Here is a 21,332-nt window from a genome sequence, read left to right on the forward strand (position 1 = left end):
CCTCAAGGCTGACTTTTAGGTTTTGTTTCATTTGTTGACCTGTCCTTTAAAGAAAATGAGACATTTTTTCAGGGTGAAAAAAGGCAAGAATTGGGAATATTGGGAAATAGTCTTCTAATACAAGGAACATCAAGGGAAAAGCTAGGGGAGTTCCCGTCATGCCTCAGTGGTTAACAAACCCCAACACTAAGAGATAATAAATGCTTGATAAACATTTGCTAAAAGAAGAAGAAATACAGCAAATTCAAGGGCTATCAATTCTTTTTTTTTTTTTGTCTTTTTGCCATTTCTTGGGCCGCTCCCGTGGCATATGGAGGTTCGCAGGCTACGGGTTTAATCGGAGCTGTAGCTGCCAGCCCACGCCAGAGCCACAGCAACGTGGGATCCAAGCCGTGTCTGCAACCTACACCACAGCTCATGGCAATGCCAGATCATTAACTCACTGAGCAAGGGCAGGGATCGAACCCGCAACCTCATGGTTCCTAGTCGGATTCGTTAATCACTGCGCCACGATGGGAACTCCCAAGGGCTATCAACTCTTATGGAGAAAAAACAAAAAGAAAAGAGTTGATACAACACATGATACCAATCAAATGATACCAATGACAATGTTTACTTTGGGTAAAAGAAGAGAGCATTTTGTTGTTTCACACCTGAAATAGAAGAGTTTGGTAGCCTCTGCAATGCATGTTAACCTAGACTTCACCAGGAGTATCCCTGGTGTGTCAGTATCTAGAACTGCACTGTCCAATACAGTAGCCATTAGCCACAGATGGAATATTCAAATTTAAATTAAGTAACATTTAATTTAATTTAAAATTCTGTTACTCATTTGCATTAGCCACATTTCAAGTGCTAGAGAGCCACAGGAGTCTAGTGGCTACCATTATAATAGAAAATTCTATTACACAGCGCTCTTACACACCATGTAACTTTAAAAGTAGCCAGAATTTTATGAGAGAAATAATACACCGTGTACACACACACACAGAGCTAAATCACTCTATATCAACACTGCATCAACTGTGAAGAGCCAAATCAACTTTGTTTCTGACAAATCTCACTTCCTCTAAAATGCAGTTGACCCTTGAATAAGGCAAGTTTGAACAGCACAGGTCCATTTGTATATAGCTTTTTTTTTTTTTAACAAATATACTGAAAAATTTTAGGAGCAATTTTGTGAAACAAACTTTGAAACAATTTGAAAAAATTCATAGACAAAATGTGTAGCCTAAAAATATTGAAAAAAATAAGAAAAACTTATGTATGTCATTAATGCATAAAATACTTATAGATACTAGCCTATTTTATCATTTACTACAATAAAATATCTATGTCTATTACTAAAAAGTTAAAATTTATCAAAACTTATGTATAAACACACTCACAGATGATTCATTCATTAGCGTAGGAGCTAGGCTACCATGAAGCAGTCCTATCAGTTACAGGCTACCATAAAACAATCATTTGGTGCTTCTTCATTATCAATGTATGACTCATCACATCTGTAAATAAATATGAATTTCTTTTTTTATATTTTTTCATTTGTGATGTCTAGTATTGGTAATTAGTAATACGTATAACAGCTACAGTGTTCAATATCATTTAAGACAATATTGATATAGGTACAAACAGATGATTCATCTTAGCATAAATTTATGGTATCAGTAAGTATAGTACTACTGTAAATGTACTTTCTCTTTTCTCCATTTTTTTATTACTCAAATGAATTTATCACAGCTGCAGTTGTATAATGATCATAACAATCTGATTTCACAGGATTTCCATCCCACAGCCCAGGCACATCCCCCCACCCCCCAAAATGTAAATGTACTTTCTCTTCATTACTATTTTCTTTTTTTTTTTTTTTTTTTTTTGCATACAGAGTTCCCAGGCCAGGGATCATATCCAAACCTAAGCCACGGTTGCAAACTATACTGCAGCTTGACAACGCCAGATAATTTAACCCACTGTGCTGGGCCAGGTATCGAACCTGTGTCCTGGCGCTGCAGAGACACTGCTGATCCCATTGTGCCACAGCATGAACTCCCCTTACTATTTTCTTAATAGCATTTTACTTTCTCTAGCTTACTTTATTGTAAGAATACTTTATATAATACATATGATGTGTCAATTGTTTATGTTATCAGTAAGGCTTCTGGTTAACAGTTGGCTATTAGTAGCTACATTTTAGAAGAGTCAAAAGTTATATTCAGATTTTCGACTGCACAAGAGGTGAGCATCCCTAACACTCAGGTTGTTCAAGGGTCAAATGTATTTTTAAGTTAGTAAAGATAATTTTGCATACATAGCTCTAGCAACCACTGGGAAACACCAGAACCGTTTAATATTATCATTTATTTTTATCCAGTCTTTCAAAATCCAGTATAATCTGGGAGCTCCTGTTGTGGCTCAGCAGAAACAAATCTGACTAGTACCCATGAGGAGGTGGGTTTGATCCCTAGCCTTTCTCAGTGGGTTAAAGATCCAGCATTGCTGTGAGCTGTGGTGTAGGTCACAGATGAGTCTTGGATCTGGCATTGCTGTGGCTATGGTGTATGCCTGAAGTTCTAGCTCCAATTCAACCCCTAGCCTGGGAATTTCCATATGCTACGGGTGCGGCACAAAAAAGCAAAAAGAATGAAGGAAATCTCATTTTTTCCTCACTGGAAAGTCAGATTTAAAAAAGCAATGATGATATAAACATTTACTTATCTGATTGGAAAAAAAACTAAAAGTGTTGATAATGTTTGGTTTTTACACAATTATGCAGAATTAAATGCTCTCACACAGTTTGTGAAGGATGAAAAATAAAATCCAGTATAATCTTACCAAGGAATATCTGCCAAATCCTGATGTTTGAGAACTTGCTTATTCCTCTTCTGGTACTGGTTGAAAACATTGTAGCAAACTGAGAATTTACCTTTAGAATTGGCTGTATGTTAAAATTTAGTAACAGATCTGTCAAACCACAATTACCAAGCCAAAGTTGCATTTTATTTCTAAATGACCATAAAAGCATTTTAACCTAAAATGGCATGTCTCTGGTATAAAATTATTCTTTAGATGTTGCACTTCATGAAGTTATTGACAGACTGATTCACCAATTAGATGAAATCTAAATTTTCCTAAATCAAAAAACAAGCTGATTGAGGTTAAGTTAGCTAGAAATTTCTTGGTAAATTATAAAAGTGAGACATAAGTAGGGCAAGCACCACTGCAAAATGACTAATTACAAAAGTGAATGGTTTTATGGCAAAATGAGAGGTTAATTTGAAAACTCACTTGGAAGTAAAAAACAAAACAAAGCTTAAAGTATTAGAAATATACTATACAAACTTGAATGTGTGTGTATATATGTGTGTATAACTTCACACCTTTACTTGTTGGGAGTTCCCCTCACGGCTCAGAGGTACAGAATCCAACTAGTATCCATGAGGACGCAAGTTCAGTCCCTGGCCTCATTCAGTGGGTTAAAGGATCCGGCATTGCCTTGAGCTGTGATGTAGGTCACAGACGTAACTTGGATCCTCAGTTGCTGTGGCTGTGGTGTAGGTTGGCAGCTGAAGCTCCAATTTGACCCCTAGGCTGGGAATCCATGTGTCACAGGTATGGCCCTAAAAAGAAAAAAAAAAAAAAAGTCGTATTTGTTAAAGGAAAAGAGGGTCAAACTATGAGTAGATCTGGAAATTTCCTCTTTGCCTTAGTTACTTATCCCTATGAGTATCAGTGGTGAGTTTTCTCTTCTTAATAAGGATTATATAAGACCATGGAAATAGAAAAGGATATAACCTTTGGATAAAGTAGCACTAAATTATTTACAAACTGCCCAAGTTAAAAAGAGTAGAAAATAAAGAACTCTAATTATGCAAGAGGTCAGTAGCTTTTTTACAAAGATGAACATTAAAAGACTTCCATAGGGGAGTTCCCATCATGGCACAGTGGAAACAAATCCAACTAGTAACCATGACATGTGGGATAGATCCCTGGCCTTGATCAGTGGGTTAAGGATCCGGCATTGCCGTGAGCTATGGTATAGGTTGTAGACGCAGCTCGGATCTGGCATTGCTGTGGCTGTGGTGTCCGCCAACAGCTATAGCTCCGATTGGACCCCTAACCTGGGAACCTCCATGTGCCACAGGTGCAGTCCTAGGAAAGACAAAAAGACAAAAATAAATAAATAAATAAAAATAAAAGACTTCTATAAGGATTAGCAAATCCAAGACTCCAGAACATTGTCCTAAAAACCTAACTCTCCTTTTGCAGAGGGAACACCAAGTGACCAGTCTTAAGAAGGCACACGAGATCATATTTTCAAATGAATGACATGATAAAGGTTTTTCATGCCTTACTAATTTGGATGATAAAAGTCACATTTGATTAGCCTGGTTAAGTATCCACTGTCAAGAGCAGCTTAGGTAGAGAGAAATGTCCTCTCTTATTGCCAAACTGTCACTTAGATTTATTCAGAATCTCATTCATGTTTAAAGTTCTTTCCTCAGAGTATAAATTAAAGGCACTACCCCCAAAATGCTTTAAATACTTGAAGGGAGCTCCAATATATAGTTACCGGAAGCAAAAAGCAATTTTAGTAATTTATTTTCTAAAAATTTGACATTGCATTTCATCAAGCAGGAATCTATCCCCAAAGATTTTTTTTTCTTTCTTTTTTTGGTCTTTTTAGGGCCACACCCAAGGCATGTGGAAGTTCCCAGGCTAGGGGTTGAATCAGAGCTATAGCTTCAGGCCTACATCACAGCCACAGCAATGTGGGATCCGAGCTGCATCTGCAACCTACACCACAGCTCAGGGCAATGCCAGATCCAGAACTCACTAAGCAACGCTGGGGATTGAACCCGCATCTTCATGGATACTAGTCAGATTCTTTACCTCTGAGCCATGAGGGGAACTCCCAAGATTTGTTGTTAAAATACAGAACCTGATACTTTCCTGGTAATGGACCTGCCTAGATGATAGGAGAAAAAAAATAACTAGAGCTTCTGCTATCCAATATTTGAGGCTAACTTAAATAAATACTACTGCCATATAATGAAACAGTTTAGTGGTTTATGCTCAATCACTAAAACTCAAAAATAATAATAACTACGATCAAGCAATTAGTTTATGCCAGCCACTAGATTGAGTGCATTTCAAATACAATTAATGGCTGTATTAGATAGTTATTATTATTCCAATGTTCAGATAACAATATTGAGACTCAGTTTAAAACATATGGCAAGATCAAATCACTAGGAACCAATACAGATGGGATTTATAATACAGTCAAATCCTGACTAAAGTTGTTATTCCTACATTGCTTCTTAAACTGTCTGCATAACATATTTACACAATTTTCTTATTTGGGAGGAAAACAGATTTTTATTCCTCAGTGTCCTCACTTTTAAAATTGCACTGGAGTTCTCTTATGGAATAGTAGGTTAAGACCTGGCATTGCCACTGTAGCAGCTTGGGTTGCTGCTGTGGCTCAGGTTCAATCACTGGCCTGGGAAACTTCCACATGCCGTGGATGTGGCCAAAAAAAAAAAAATGGTATTGATACTGTCTTCTTTGATTGATTCACATACAGGATAAAATTAAATAATGTAAATCTGCTTTGAAAGTTAACTCTCTAGAAGGTCTTACGAAGGTTTTCTGGCCATCTCAATTCCCCTGCAGAAACTGGTAAGATTAAACCCTCCAGGAGGGAACCAGCTGGATGTTAGGAAAGGGTAGAAGGGAAGATCTTCATTACACATGACCTTTTACTTATTTTTAACTACTTTTCCTAGTCAAAGAAATAAATAAAATTAAAAACAAATTCCTCAGGAGTTCCCGTCGGGGCACAGCAGAAACGAATCCGACTAGGAACCATGAGGTTGCAGGTCCGATCCCTGGCCACATTCAGTGGGTTAAGGATCCGGTGTTGCCATGAGCTGTGAGGTAGGCTGCAGACATGGCTCGGATCTGGCGTGGCTGTGGCTGTGGTGTAAACTGGTGGCTACGGTGTAAACTGGTGGCTACAGCTTCAATTAGACCCCTAACCTGGGAACCTCCACATGCTGCAAGTGCGGCCCCAATAAAACAAAAAGACCCCCCCCAAAAAAAATTCCTCAAATTAACCAGGTAGTAATAGATTATAGTTCTTTTAGCTTTTTGTTTTTTTGTTTTTTTTTTTTCTTTTTAGGGCCACACTCACAGCATATGGAGGTTCCCAGGCTAGGGGTATAATAAGAGCTGTAGCTGCTGGCCTACACCACAGCCATGCCAGATCCAAGCCAAGTCTGTGACCTACACCACAACTCATGGGAATGCCAGATCCTTAATTCACTGAGTGAGGCCAGGGATAGAACCCACAACCTCATGGTTCCTAGTGGGATTCATTTCCACTGCACCACAAAGGGAAATCCTAGATTATAGTTTGAGACATTAGTTTGAGTTCATCTTTAGCTTAATATTGGTACAGATGATTACATATAGAAGTATTTATAGATATGTATGTACACAGGCTAATATATACAGTTTTTTTTTTTTTTTGCTTGTTATCACCTTGGAGGACTTAACAAAGTAAAGATATCCCTGTATCAACAAATATATCTAGTGCTCAGATCTTGGTTTCACTGGTTTCTAATAATGACTTTCCAATAAAAAGATAGGGCTCCTTGGAGAAATGGCTGATTCTAAGACCAAAGCAAGAATTATAGAATGTGAGCCTAGAGCATTTTGTAGTGTCAGAAAGTGAAAAAGGGAGTTCTCATCATGGCTCAGTGGTAATGAACCCAACTAGTATCCATGACACGTGGTTCGATCCCTGTCCTCATTCAGTAGATTAGGATCCAGCTTCGCTGTGAGCTATGTTGTAGGTCGCAGACACGGCTCAGATCTCACATGGCTGTGGCTATGGCATAGGCTAGCAGCTGAAATTCCAATGTAACCCCTACCCTGGTAACTTCCACATGTGGAGAGTGCAGCCCTAAAGAGAAAGCAAGAAAGAAAGAAAAGGAGAAAGAAAACAAGGAAGGAAGGAAGGAAGGAAAAATACTCAAAGAACCCTAAAAGCCACATAGATGGGGTTATGCCAAATGACCATAGGAACCATTGAAAGAGCTCCCAATGACCAAAACTGAAACAGTTTGATCAAGAAAATAAAGTAGTACTGGATTATAAATCAAAGTATAAATATTCATGAGTCTAAACTAAAATAAATAAATGATCAAATAAGTTAATGAATGAGGGAAAAGAGACAAATCTGTTGTACAGAATTCCAAACAATTTCTATCTGCAAGGAGGGAAAATATATCTTCCCATTCCTTAGGTGAAGACTGCAAATAGTGGCTTTTTTTTTTCTTTTTTGCCACACCTTTGGCATATGGAAGTTTCCAGGCTAGGGATCAAATCTGAGCTGCAGCTGTGACCTACACCACAGCTGCAGCAATGCCAGATACTTAACCCACTGTGCCAAGCCAGGGATCAATCCCGATACACCTTAACAGTAACCTGAGCCCCTGCAGAAACAACGTGGGATCCTTAACCTGCTGTGCCACAGCAGGAACTCCTACTAAGTTAGGAAACCTTAAATGTTCCCACCACACCACACACACACATACACACACACAAAAGTTAATTATATGAGGTGATGGAATTGTTAGCAAACTCAACTGTGGTAATCATTTCACAACATCAAATTGTGATGTTTATACCTGAAACTTGCAAAATGTTATATGTCAACTATATCTCAATAAAACTGTGGCGGGGGCGGGGGGAGAATCAGGTGGAACAATCTCTAGAGCTTATACAAGGTCAAGAAAGGCCCATGTTCCCATCAGCCAGAGTGAAGAGATGTCTTAATACATGATGCAAAGAGTAGAATTCTCAAGGATACTGCCTCGACACTAGGACCAAATTAACTATTCTGAATGCACCTAACTTAAAAGAAAGCCTCAAAATGATAAAATTATTTCCAGATAACTTTCTCCCAGAAAAAAGAACAAAAATATTTAAAGAAATACAAACAACATAAAATTGAAAATATCTGGCACCTGATCAAAACTTACAAAGTGCACAAAGAATCAAACAAATAAGACCCATAATGTAGAAGAATATTAATTATTGGAAATAGACACAGAAATGACACAAATAAGAGAATAGGCAAGTTATTAAAACACTATTAAAAATATACTCTACATATTAAGAAAGGTAAAGAGAGACAAAAAATTTTTTGTTGTTTTTAGGGCTGCTCCCATGGCATATGGAAGTTCCCAGGCTAGGGATTTAATCGAGCCATGTGTCAGCCTACACCACAGCCAGAGCAATGCCAGATATGAGCCAAGTCTAAGACCTACACCACAGCTCACAGCAATGCTGGATCCTTAACCCACTGAGCAAGGCTAAAGATTGAACCCACATCCTCATGAATACTAGTCCGATTCATTATCACCATGCCACAATGGGAACTCCAGACAGCCAATATTTTGAAAGGCATGGGTTGACTTCAAGAGATGATAAACATAATACCAGAAAAGAAAAAATGATGTTAGATGAAATATATAGCAGACACTGTAGAAGAAAAGGCTAGTGAACTTGAAGAGACAGTAATAGAAGATGGATAAATAGGTAGATAGATAGATAAACAGAGCATAGAACATCAATGAGCAGAGGGACAATATCAAGCAGCCTAATATACATGTAATTAGAGTACCAGAAGGAAAGAAAAAAAAAACTTTTGAAAAAATAATGGCAAAAAAATTTTTTTATAGATTTAATGAAACCATTAACCCACAAATCCAAGAAGCTCAATGAACACCACACAAAAAATATATGTAAAGAAAATATATATGGAGTTCCCGTCGTGGCGCAGTGGTTAACGAATCCGACTAGGAACCATGAGGTTGCGGGTTCGGTCCCTGCCCTTGCTCAGTGGGTTAACGATCCGGCGTTGCCGTGAGCTGTGGTGTAGGTTGCAGATGCGGCTCGGATCCCGCGTTGCTGTGGCTCTGGCATAGGCCGGTGGCTACAGCTCTGATTAGACCCCTAGCCTGGGAACCTCCATATGCCACAGGAGTGGCCCAAGAAATAGCAAAAAGGCAAAAAAGAAAAAAAAAAAAAAAAAAGAAAATATAAGAGTTCCCATCATGGCTCAGTGGTTAACAAATACAACTAGGAAGTATGAGGTTGCGGGTTTGATCCCTGGCCTTGTTCAGTGGGTTAAGGATCCGGTGTTGCCGTGAGCTGTGGTGTAGCTTGCAGACATGGCTCAGATCCCACGTTGCTGTGGCTGTGGTGTAGCTCGGATTAGACCCCTAGCCTGCGAATCTCCATATGCCGCAGAAGCGGCCCTAGAAAAGACAAAAAAAAAAAACAACAACAACAAAAAAAATCAAGGCACATTATAATCAGTTTGATTTAAATCAGTGTATATTAGTTATCTATTTGCTACATATCATTTTATTCCAAAACTTAGTAGCTGAAAATTTAAAAAAAAAAAATTTATTTCACAATTCCTGAAGGTCAGGAATCCAGGATCAGCTTAACTGTTAGTTTTAATTGAGAGTTTCTCACAAGGTTGGAGTCAAGTTGTTGGCTAGGGATGGTGGTCATCTGAGATTGGAGGGGAGGATCTACTTCCAAACTGAATCACACAGTCGTTGCCAGGCCTCTGTTTCTTGATGAGTTAGCCAGATACATCAGTTCCTCATGACTTGGGCCTCTCTGATGACACCTCAGTCTTTAAAGTCATCTTTAGGATATGATAGCTTCCTCTGAACTTCCCATAGCAAGTGATAAGAGACAGAGATAAGGGTGGGTGTGTATAAGAGAGAGAGTGAAACCAACTATGGTCCAAGATGGAAACCAGTCCTTCTATATTCTAATATTCAAAGTAACATACCAGGAGTTTCCGTTGTGACTCAGTGAGTTAAGAACCAAACTAGTATCCATGAGGATTAGGGTTTGATCCCTGACTTCGCTCAGGATCCAGCTTTGCCACAAGCTGCAGTGTGGGCTGCAGATGCATCTCAGATCTGGTGTTACCATGGCTGTGATGTAGGCCGGTAGCTTCAGCTCTGATTTGACCCTTTACCTTGGAACTTCCATAAGCCACAGGTGCGGCCCTTAAAAGGAAAAAAAAAAAAATGATATACTACCACATCTGCCATATTCTTTTTCTTAGAAACAAGTCACTAAACACTGTCTATACTCAGGAGATTAATTCATCTTCATCTCTTGAAGAGAAGTAACAAAAAAATTTGTGGACTTTGTTAAAACTACAAAAAAAGTGATAAAGAGAAGATACTAAAAGTAGCAGAGGAGACACACACACTGTAGCAAGGATGATGAGAATGACAGCAGGCTTCTCATTAGAAACATTGCAAACCAGAAGGCAGTCATAACACATTCTTAAAATACTAAAGGAAAAAAAAAAAAAAACACCTCAAATGTTTTTATCTGTGAAAATATATTTCAAAATAATTGTACACTTATTGTTGTACAATAGTTTGTTGTACATGAATGTGTGTGTGCATGTGTGTCCGAAAATTATTTGTGCAGCATTTCATCCAGAGAAGATTCATCATCAACTAATTCCACATCATTTAAAATCCAAAATCCAATAGTGTCAGTCACAGAAAGAGACAGCAAAAACATTATCAACAAAGTTTATTCCCTGTATGGATTAAATGTTTTTGTGTCCCCCTAAAATTTATATGTTGAAACTCTGACCCCCAATGTGATGGTTTTAGAAGTAGGGCCTTTAGGAAATAAGAGTTAGTTTAGATCATGAGGTTAGGACCCTCATGATGAGATTAGTGATCTTATAAACTGAGGGAAAGAGAGAGGAAAGACCATATGAGGACACATCCTGCCATCTGCAAGCCCAAAGATGAGTTCTCACCAAAGCCCTGCATCCTGGCACCCTGATCTCTGACTCCCAGCACCCAGACCTAGGAGAAAATAAATTTCTGTTGTATAGGTCACCCAGATGGTATTTTATTATGGCAGCTCAAGATGATTAAGTTATTCATTTTTCCTCCTTCCCTTTCCAGTTTAGGATCCAATCCAGGATTGAGTGTTGTATTTAACTGTCATGTCTTTTGGGAAAATATCTTTCTGTCAGCATTATGAACAAATAAATGAACTAGAAGGGAAGTGGCTACAAGAGAAGTTTTACAAAAAAAATATTTTTCTTTCAATTAAAAAAAATATATTAACAATAACAAAAATAACAATGGCTAACTCTTTAAAAGACAAAACAAAACAGTAGGGGAGTTCCCGTCTTGTTGCAGTGGAAACGAATCTGACTAGGAACCATGAGGTTGCAGGTTTGATCCCTGGCCTTGCTCAGTGGGGTAAGGATCTGGCATTGCTGTGAGCTGTGGTGTAGGTCGCAGATGCGGCTCGGATCCCGCGTTGCTATGGCTCTGGTGTAGGCTGGTGGCTGTGGCTCCGATTCGACCCCTAGCCTGGGAACCTCCATATGCCATGGGAGAGGCCTAAGAAATGGCAAAAAGACAAAAAAAAAAAAAAAAAAGTTGACCTAACTATAACCTCCCAATAATACATGACACAGTTTCTGCCATTATTTCCATCCCCTCAGTTGTTAAGAGCTTAGAGAGATAAAGTTACTTTCTCAAAGTCATAGCAGTATTCAAGTGGTAAAGCTAAGGAGAATTCTCTAGAAAAGTGCCTTTTGAATGTACATACGAGTCACTGAGGGCTCTTGTTAAAATGCAGATACTGATTCTGTATGTCTGGAGGAGGACTATGATTCTGCATTTCTAACAAGATCTCAAGTGATGCTGATGCTATGTTCTACTAAATACACTTTGAATAACAAAGCTCTAGAAGTATATCACAGCTAAGTGTGCCTGGCACATAAGTGCCCACCAGATATTGCTTGAATTATTCAACAGAGAGAAAGAATAAGAGATTTTAAAAATCTGTTGTTGACTTCATTGTTAATCAGCAAGTCTGGACTGTTATAGATTTTTTTCCACAAGGATATTACTTCATGGGAGATCTGGAAGATTTTTAGGCACAAGACGCTGCCCAGTTAGAAAGAACACAATGCTGGAAAGTTGAGAGCAGACCATCACCATGGAGGGAACACTTTACTTGTAGGTGTGTCTACTTAAGTTGCAGTGTAATGTCAGCAAGACTCTATTCTTTTCTCTTTTCTCCTTTCTTCTTTCCACTGACCTGGCTGGTGAGAACGCAAGATAGGAATTAATATAATATCTCACTCTCTAAATATCATATGAGGCTACAAAGGCTGCAAAATTCTGTTAAGAAGAGAAGAGTCACTGGGAACAAAGCTGAAGGCCAATGCTAGCCACCATTCCTAGCTTAGATATGTGGGTAGAAAACCTTCACATCAAAGCAAGTCACTGATAAGGTAACTGCACATTATTGTTTTAGAGTATAAACTAAGTACAGGTTATTGTGTAACAGCTTCTAGAAAGAGTTCAGTTTTGAAACTCTTAAATACTGTTAATAGTCATGGCTTTTTTAAAAAATTGCTTGAGGTATAAGTGACATGCCATAAATTATACATTACATATTTACAGTATAACATTTTATGAGTTTTGACAAACATTTATACCCATGAAACCATCTTCACAATCAAAATAATGAATAAATCCATCACTCACCTACCAAAAATTTCCCCATGATCCTTGGCTATCCCAGCACACTCCCATCCCTAGGCAACTGCCAATGGGCTTTCTATCACCATAAATTTGGATTTTGTGTGTACTTTTTTTTTATCTGGACCCCTTCATTTAGCATAGTTATTTTGAGATTCATTCATGCTGTGGTATGACTGTAATGCACCACTTTTACTGCTGAGTAATTTTCATTGTATGACTCTTCCAAGGTTTGTTTCTCTATTCATCTGCTGATGAGCATGTGAATTTTTTCCTTTTTTTTTTTTTTGACTATTACAAATAAAGCTGTTATGAAAATACTGTCACTTACATCTTTAAAAGTTTACTTCAGGTCATTAAAAAACTTTCCATGTCTTTATTTTACTTTTTGAGCATGTGAAATATAATAACTGTTTTTCTTATCCTTCTAATTCTAATGTTAGTTCTTGATATCATTGATTTTTCTCATTATTCATAATTGTTTCCTGCTTTCTTTGCATGCTTGGTGAAATTTTGAATTTCACCTTGTAGGGTCTCATCTAGGTTTGTACTTCTACAAATATGCCTGAACTTTATTTAGATGCACTGAAGTTACTTGGAAACAGTTGGATCTTTGGGGGTCTTGCTTTTAGGGTCATTATTAGGACTGGCCAGATCTATGTTTAGTCCAGGGTGAAGCACTCCCTGCTACTAAGGCAGAGTCCTTCTGAGTATTGTCCTCAGTGCCCCATGAGTTCTGAGCTTTTCCAGTCTGGCTGGTGGGCCCAGCACTGCTTCTGGCCCTATGTGTGGGTTATGTTCTATCCTTCCAGTTCTTGCAGGAGGTTCTTTCCCCAGCCCTAGGTCACGTCCTCACATGCATTTACTAATCAGTGTTGTCCAAAATACTTAAGGGGGACCCTTTTGTAGTTCATAAGCATGATGATTGGGTGTTCACGGGTCTGCGTGACATGGGCCTCCCTCAAACCTTGTTACAAATCAGCATATTACCCGTCTGACATGGAAAAAAAAAAAAAAAACTTAAGGGAAACATCTTCAGATCTCATGACCTCTCTGGGTGCAGCTCCTTCACATTTGGGATCCTGTCCTGTTAACTCAAGCTGTCTTGCTCTCCCCAGACTCTTGGCTCTGTGTCCTCAACATAGTCTGTCTGGTTCTGCCCGGGTTTCACTCCCCATGCCAGATCCTGGGACCTCAGATCAGCAAATGGGATCAATCACAGGACTCACCTCACTGATTTCCCATTTTTCCAGGATTACCGTCCTTCATTGCTTGATGTCTAGTGTCTTAAAAACTGGTTTCATATATTTTTATCTGCCTATCTTATTTGTTTTCAGACAGGAAGGTAAATCCAGGCCTTCTTACTCCATTCTAACAGAAGTTGTTTGTGTTTATACCTTAAATCTGTGCTGGGGCTTAAGTTTCGGAGTTCAGAAACACAAGAGGCCCCAACCCAACTCCCTCATTTCCTTGCAGGTCTCACTTTAGCTCTTCAGCGCCCTTTCTCTAAGTTTTTAATGGTTAACAATTCCAAACTGTTCCCTCTGTTTCCCCATCATTAAAAGTGTGTTGCAGAATGGATTCTGTTCTCCCAAAATATGTATGTTGAAGATCTAAACCACACATTCTCAGAATATGAATGGTTTCAAAAATATAGAGTCTTAGAGTTCCTGTCGTGGCTCAGTGGTAACAAACCCAACTAATATTCATGAGGACTCGGGTTCAATCCCTGGCCACATTCAGTGGGTTAAGAATCCAGCGTTGCCATGAGCTATGGGGCAGGTTGCAGATGCAGCTCAGATCTGGCATTGCTGTGGCTGTGACGTAGGCCAGCAGCTGCAGTTCCAACTCCACCACTAGCCTGGGAAATTCCATATGCTGTAGGTGTGGGGTGGCCCTAAGAAGACAAAAAAAAAAAAAAAAAGAGTACTGAAAAAGGTGATTAAATTCAAATGGGTGGGCCCTAATCCATTAAGACTGGTGTTCTTACAAGAAAAAGACAGGTACAGGGGGAAAATCATACAGAGACAGTGAAAAGATGGCCATCTACAAGCCAAGGGGAGAGGCCTGCTGAAACCTTCATCTCAGATTTCTGGCCTTCAGGACTGTGAAGAAATAACTGCCTGTTGTTTAAACACCCAGTCTGTAGTATTTTGTCATGTTAGCCCTAAAAAAACAATACAGAGTAGTGTCGCTGTTTCCCATTTGTGTTATCTTAGAGAATTTTTTTTTCACCCTTTTATGTATTTAGTTACCAACCTTACCCCTAGATAACATTCTTTATGGTAAATTATCTCTGATATGGTTTCTGTCCCCTGACTTGACCCTTATTAATACATGTGTAGAGGAGACATCAGCAGCCTTCACTATCATCACCCACCTGCCCAGCAAAAAGAAAGCAGACAGAGTTCATTCCAGATATTCACGTTCACTAATGCAGACAGCTTGATGCTCTAGCAAAATTGGGTTTGTATTAATTTCTAGGCCTAAGTTGCTGAAATAAATGGTTCATTCAAAAGTCTATATGAAAGGGGATAAGCACTCAAATAACAGAGAAAATAAATTAGTTCTGTATGCAATTATACATCAAGTTGTTTGAAACAAAAGAAATAATATAGCATTTGTCTTTGTCTTATTTCACTCAGCATAATACTCTCAAGGTCCATAATGTTGTTGTAAGTGACAAGACTTCATCTTTTTATGACTGAGTAGTAACTGATTGTATGTATGTCCCACATCTATATCCATTTATTCATTGATGGGCACTTAGGTTGTTTCCATATCTTGGCTATTGTAAATAATGCTTTGATGAACACAGGTGTGCATATAACTTGTTAAATTAGTGTTTTTTTATTATTATTTGGACAAATGCCCAGAAGTGGAATAGCTGGATCATATAGTACTATTCCTAATTTTTTTTTTTGGAGGTGGGGGTTGTTTTTGTTTTTGTTTTCATTTTTGGCTGCCCCATGGCTTATGGAGTTCCTGGGCCAGCGATATGACCCAAGCCGCAGCTGCAGCAATGCCAAATCCTTAACTCATATGTGGGGCAGGGGACTGAAGCCATGCCCCAGCACTCCCAAGACACTGCACATCCCATTGTACCACAGTGATAACTCCCATTCTTTTTTTTTTTTTTTTTTTTGGTTTTTTTTTTAGGGCCACACCCTAAAAAAAAAACATGAAAGTTCCCAGGCGAGGAGTTCCTATCCTGGCTCAGCAGAAAAGAAACTGACTGGAATCCATGAGGACGCAGGTTCGATCCCTGGCCTGGCTCAGTGGGTTAAGGATCCAGCATTGCTGTGAGCTGTGGTGTATGTCGCAGATGCAGCTCAGATGTGGCATTGCTGTGGCTGTGATGTAGGCCAGCAGCTACAGCTCTGATTCAATCCCTAGCCTGGGAACCTCCATGTGCTGCAGGTGCAACCCTAAAAAGACGAGGAAAAAAAAAAAGAAAGAAAGAAAGTTCGCAGGCGAGGTGTTGAATCAGCGCTACAGCTGCTGGCCTATACCACAGTCACAGCAACACAAGATCCAAGCTTCATCTGCAACCTACAGCACAGTTCTCAGCAACGCTAGATCCTTAACCCGCTGAGCAAGTCCAGGGATAAAACCTACATCGCCGTAGATCCTAGTCGGGTTTGTTGTGACTGAGCCACAGTGGGAACTCCCAGAATTTTTTTTTGAGGAAGCTCCATATTGTTTTCCATAGTGATTGTACCAACTTACATTCTCACCATGTATAAGGGCTCCCTTTTCTCCACATCCTCATAAACACTTGGTATTTCTTCCCTTTTTATAATAGCAATTCTATTAGGTATCACGTGATATCTCACTTTAGTCTTGATTTGCATTTTCCTGATGATTAATGAGATTGAGATTTCTTCAATATGCCTTATGGCCATCTGCATGTCTTCTTTGAAAAAATATCTATCCAGCTACTACTGCCCATTTTTTAATCAAGTTGTTTGGGTTTTATGTAATTGAATTGTATGAGTTTTTTAAATATATTTTGCCTTACACCAGCCAGAATGGCCATCATCACAAAGTCTACAAACAATAGGTGCTAGAGAGGGTGTGGAGAAAAAGGAACCCTTGTACACTGTCCGTGGGATTGTAAATTGGTACAACCACTGTGGAAAGCAGTATGGAGATGCCTCAGAAAACTAAACATAGAACTACTATTTGATCCAGCCATCCCATTCCTGGACATCTATCCAGAGAAAATCACAACTCACAAAGACACATGTACTCCAATGTTCACTGCAACACTATTTGCAATAGCCAAGACATGGAAACAACCTAAATGGCCATCGACAGAGGACTGGATCAAGAAGAGGTGGTACATATACACAATGCAATATTACTCAGCCATTAAAAAGAACGAAATACTGGCATTTTTAGCAGCATGGATGGACCTACAAAGGATCATGCTAAGTGAAGTCAGCCATACAATGAGACACCAACATCCAATGCTTTCACTGACATGTGGAATCTGAAAAAAGGACAGACGGAACTTCTTTGCAGAACAGATGCTGACTCACAGACTTTGAAAAACTTATGGTCTCTGGAGCAGACAGTTTGGGGGGTGGGGGATGTGCTGGGGTTGTGGGATGGAAATCCTATAAAATTGGATTTTGATGATCATTGTACAACTATAAATGTAATAAATTCATTGAGTAATAAAATTTTTTAAATAAATAAATATATTTTGGATTTTTTGTGTGTGTGTGTGTGTGTGTGTGTGTGTGTGTCTTTTCTAGGGCTGCACCCACGGCATGTGGAGGTCTAGGGGTCTAATCAGAGATGTAGCCACCAGCCTATGCCAGAGCCACAGCAACGCCAGATCTGAGCCTCGTCTGCGACCTACACCACAGCTCACAGCAACACCAGATCCTTACCCACTGAGCAAGGCCAGGGATTGAACCTGCAACCTCATGGTTCCTAGTCGGATTCGTTAACCACTGAGCCACGTCAGGAACTCCTATTTTGGATATTAACTCCTTACTGGATATATGATTTGCAAATATATTCTCCCATTCAGTATGTTTCTCCTTGTTTTGTTGATGATTTCCTTTGCTGTGCAGAAGCTTTTTAGTCTGATGTAGCTCTACTGTTTAGTTTTGTTTCCCATGTCTAAGGAGATATATCCAGAAAGATACTACTAAGACCGCTGTCAAAGAGCATACTGCCTATACTTTCTCCTAGGAGTTTGTTTCAGATCTTACAGACAAGTATTTAATCCATTTTGAGTTGATATTTGCATATGGTATGAGACACTGGACAAGTTTCATTTTTTTTTTCCATGCGGCTATCCGGTTTTCCCAACGACATTTATTAAAGAGATTCTCTCTCTCTCTCCCTCTTTTTTTTTTTTTTTCTCCTGCTTTTTAGGGCTGTACCTGTGGCATATGGAAGTTCCCAGGCTAGAGGTCGAATTGGAGCTGCAGCTGCCAGCCTACGCCACAGCTATAGCCACTCAGGATCCAAGCCACATCTGCAACCTACACCACAGCTCATGGCAATGCTGGATGCTTAATCCACTGAGTGAAGCCAGGGATAGAACCTCCACCTTCATGAATACTAGCCAGGTTTGTTATCACTGAGCCACAAGGGAACTCCGGAGACTCTCTTTTCTCCGTTCTATGTTCTTTGTTCCTTTGTCCTTATGTGTTTCTTTGTTCCTCATATGTGAAATATAAAAAAGAAGTTAAAAAAATAAATAAATAAATAAATGGACAAGCCAAACCAAACAAAAACAAACACATAGATACAGAGAACAGGTAGAGAGAAGGAGTAGGTGGGAGGGCAAAACAGATAAAGGGATATGGTGATGGATGGGAGCTAAATTTTTGGTGGTGAGCACACCATAGTGTATACAGAAGTAGAAATATAATGTACACATGAAATGCATACAATGTTATAAACCAGTATTACCTCAAAATATTTTTAAAGCAAAGAAAGTATGTTACTAAAATTGACACAAAATAATAAATATAAAGAGATTAATATCACAAAAAAATAGAAAAGATCTAAAGATTGGCCTCATCTCCCAAAACTCCAATCATTTAAAAGAGAACAACCCACTTGTTTTAATTGATGAATTCTATCAAACTTTTAAAGAATTCTTATACTTTTCAAACTGTCCCAGGGCATAGAAAAGGAAGGAAAACTTGGCAAATCCTTTTTTTTTTTTTTTTTTTTTTTTTTTTGCTTTTTAGTGCCATACTTGCAGCATATGAAGATCCAGGCTAGGGGTCAAATCGGAGCCACAGCAACTTGGGATCTGAGCAGAATCTGTGACCTATACCACAGCTCAGGGAAACACCTGATCCCCAACCCACTAGGCGAGGCCTGGGACCAAACCCAAATCCTTGTGGATACTAGTCAGATTCGTTTCTGCTGCACCACAGGGGAAACTCCCTAAATCATAACAGAAACAAAACCTTGATTCAAAATCTGACAAAGATGGAGTTCCCATTGTGGCTTTGCAGTAACAAACCCAATTAGTATCCATGAGGGCATGGGTTCAATCCCTGGCCCCACTCAGTGGGTTACGGATTCGGCATTACCATAAGCTGTGGTGTAAGTCCCAGACATGGCTCAGATCCCACGTTGCTGTGGCTGTGATGTAGGCTGACAGCTAAAGCTCCGATCTGACCCCTAGCCTGGGAACTTTCATATGCCAGAGGTTCGCCCCTAAAAAGCACAAAAAAAAAATGTGTGTATGTGTGTGTGTGTGACAAAGATTTCTTACTTCCCCCCCAATCAAAAAAAAAAAAAGGAAATGAAGACGACTTCCAAAGGTCATTAATTGTCATAATTGTCATGCACACTTTAGAGAAGAATGAGGTCACGGTTTTGGGAGAGAATGTCTGAGCCTGGGAATGCCTTTCAGATTCTCTCTCAGAGACAGGAGCTACCTCTGTTAATGTTTCCCCTCCCTGTGCCTTTGAGACAAATCTCACTTGACTCATTTCTGAAAGCTGGGCACCTGTCCTAATCTTAAAGACATTAGGAGCAAGAGCCAACATGCTCTTCCTCTCAACAATCTGTGCCAGGGCTTCACTTGATGTCATTAATCCCAACCTGTTTTCCCAGTGCTGCACATCAGTCTGTTGCCTTCTGATCTGCATTCTCTCTCTCTCTCTCTCTCTCTCTCTCTCTCTCTCTCACACACACACACACACACACACACACACACACAAGCTGATGTCTTCCTCATCTCTATCCTTTAAATGGGATAGACTCAATATCAGATTATGGATGTGGATCAAAGAATCTGAGTAGGAAACTTAAGAATTTTAAATAGTAAACTCTAAATGTTTGCCTATTATCTATTTTGATGAGTCTATGACCATGTGGGGCTGGACCAAGAGAGTAAAGTTACTCTAACACAGTAAAACTAACAGACCTGAAAAGATCAGAAAATAATTATGAAAATAGTAGTCCTAGACCCCAAGTCTTTCCTTCCTGGAATGCAAGATACAAAAAGCTGGTTAGTACATAAGCTCTAAATATTATTTTCTAGGTTGCTTAGAAACTAGAAATTAGAAACTAGAACCTAATATGTAGAAAACAGTAGCAATGAATATGTTGCTATTAAACTGTAAATATGACAAATGACAGGAAAAAAAGTATGCTTTGTGATTTCCAGAAATTCCCAAACTCTGAGAGCATCCAAAACTATCAAAAATGACCCAGAGTGAAATATGTCTCAGGAACATGAAACTATAAATGTTTTCATTTATAACTTAATTTAGTATTCTTAGAACTGTCATCCATTTAACTAAAACTATGTATGAAAATCCACTGCCATGAAAAGGAAAAATGATCTTTCAATTCAAAAAATTTAGTCAGAAACAAAGAACTGTATCTCCTAGAAAGACAAGTCCTGACTGAAAATGTTTGAAAGACAAACAACCCCATCCAAAAATGGGCAGAAGATCTAAACAGACAGTTCTCCAAAGAAGACATACAGATGGCCAAAAAACACATGAAAAGATGTTCAACATCACTCATCATTAGAGAAATGCAAATCAAAACCACCATGAGGTACCACCTTACACCAGCCAGAATGGCCATCATCACAAAGTCTACAAACAATAAGTGCTAGAGAGGGTGTGGAGAAAAAGGAACCCTTGTACACTGTCAGTGGGATTGTAAATTGGTACAACCACTGTGGAAAGCAGTATGGAGATGCCTCAGAAAACTAAACATAGAACTACTATTTGATCCAGCCATCCCACTCCTGGACATCTATCCAAAGAAAACCACGACTCGCAAAGACACATGTACTCCAATGTTCACTGCAACACTATTTGCAATAGCCAAGACATGGAAACAACCTAAATGGCCATCGACAGAGGACTGGATCAAGAAGAGGTGGTACATATACACAATGCAATATTACTCAGCCATTAAAAAGAACGAAATACTGGCATTTTTAGCAACATGGATGGACCTACAAAGGATCATGCTAAGTGAAGTCAGCCATACAATGAGACACCAACATCCAGTGCTTTCACTGACATGTGGAATCTGAAAAAAGGACAGACTGAACTTCTTTGCAGAACAGATGCTGACTCACAGACATTGAAAAACTTATGGTCTCTGGAGGAGACAGTTTGGGGGGTTAGGGGATGTGCTTGGGCTGTGGGATGGAAATCCTATGAAATAAGATTGTTATGATCATTA

The 21,332-nt window shown here is 39.1% G+C and overlaps 1 protein-coding gene and 1 non-coding gene across 7 annotated transcripts in view; one reads left to right on the forward strand and one right to left on the reverse strand.

Moving 5' to 3' along the window:
• Positions 1-21,332, reverse strand: part of LOC110256428 (uncharacterized) — a 1,007,420-nt gene that overhangs the window by 965,637 nt on the left and 20,451 nt on the right. The window lies entirely within an intron of this gene.
• LOC146397741 (small nucleolar RNA U13) lies at positions 13,533-13,635 on the forward strand. The gene has a single exon (XR_014825411.1). It is a non-coding gene; the product is annotated as a small nucleolar RNA U13 (small nucleolar RNA).

Source organism: Sus scrofa, chromosome 13 (genome assembly GCF_054392235.1).
Source record: "Sus scrofa isolate SSC_HxYL_T2T_F1_AM1 chromosome 13, Sscrofa_HxYL_maternal_Yorkshire_Landrace_v2.0, whole genome shotgun sequence".
NCBI lineage: Eukaryota > Metazoa > Chordata > Mammalia > Artiodactyla > Suidae > Sus > Sus scrofa.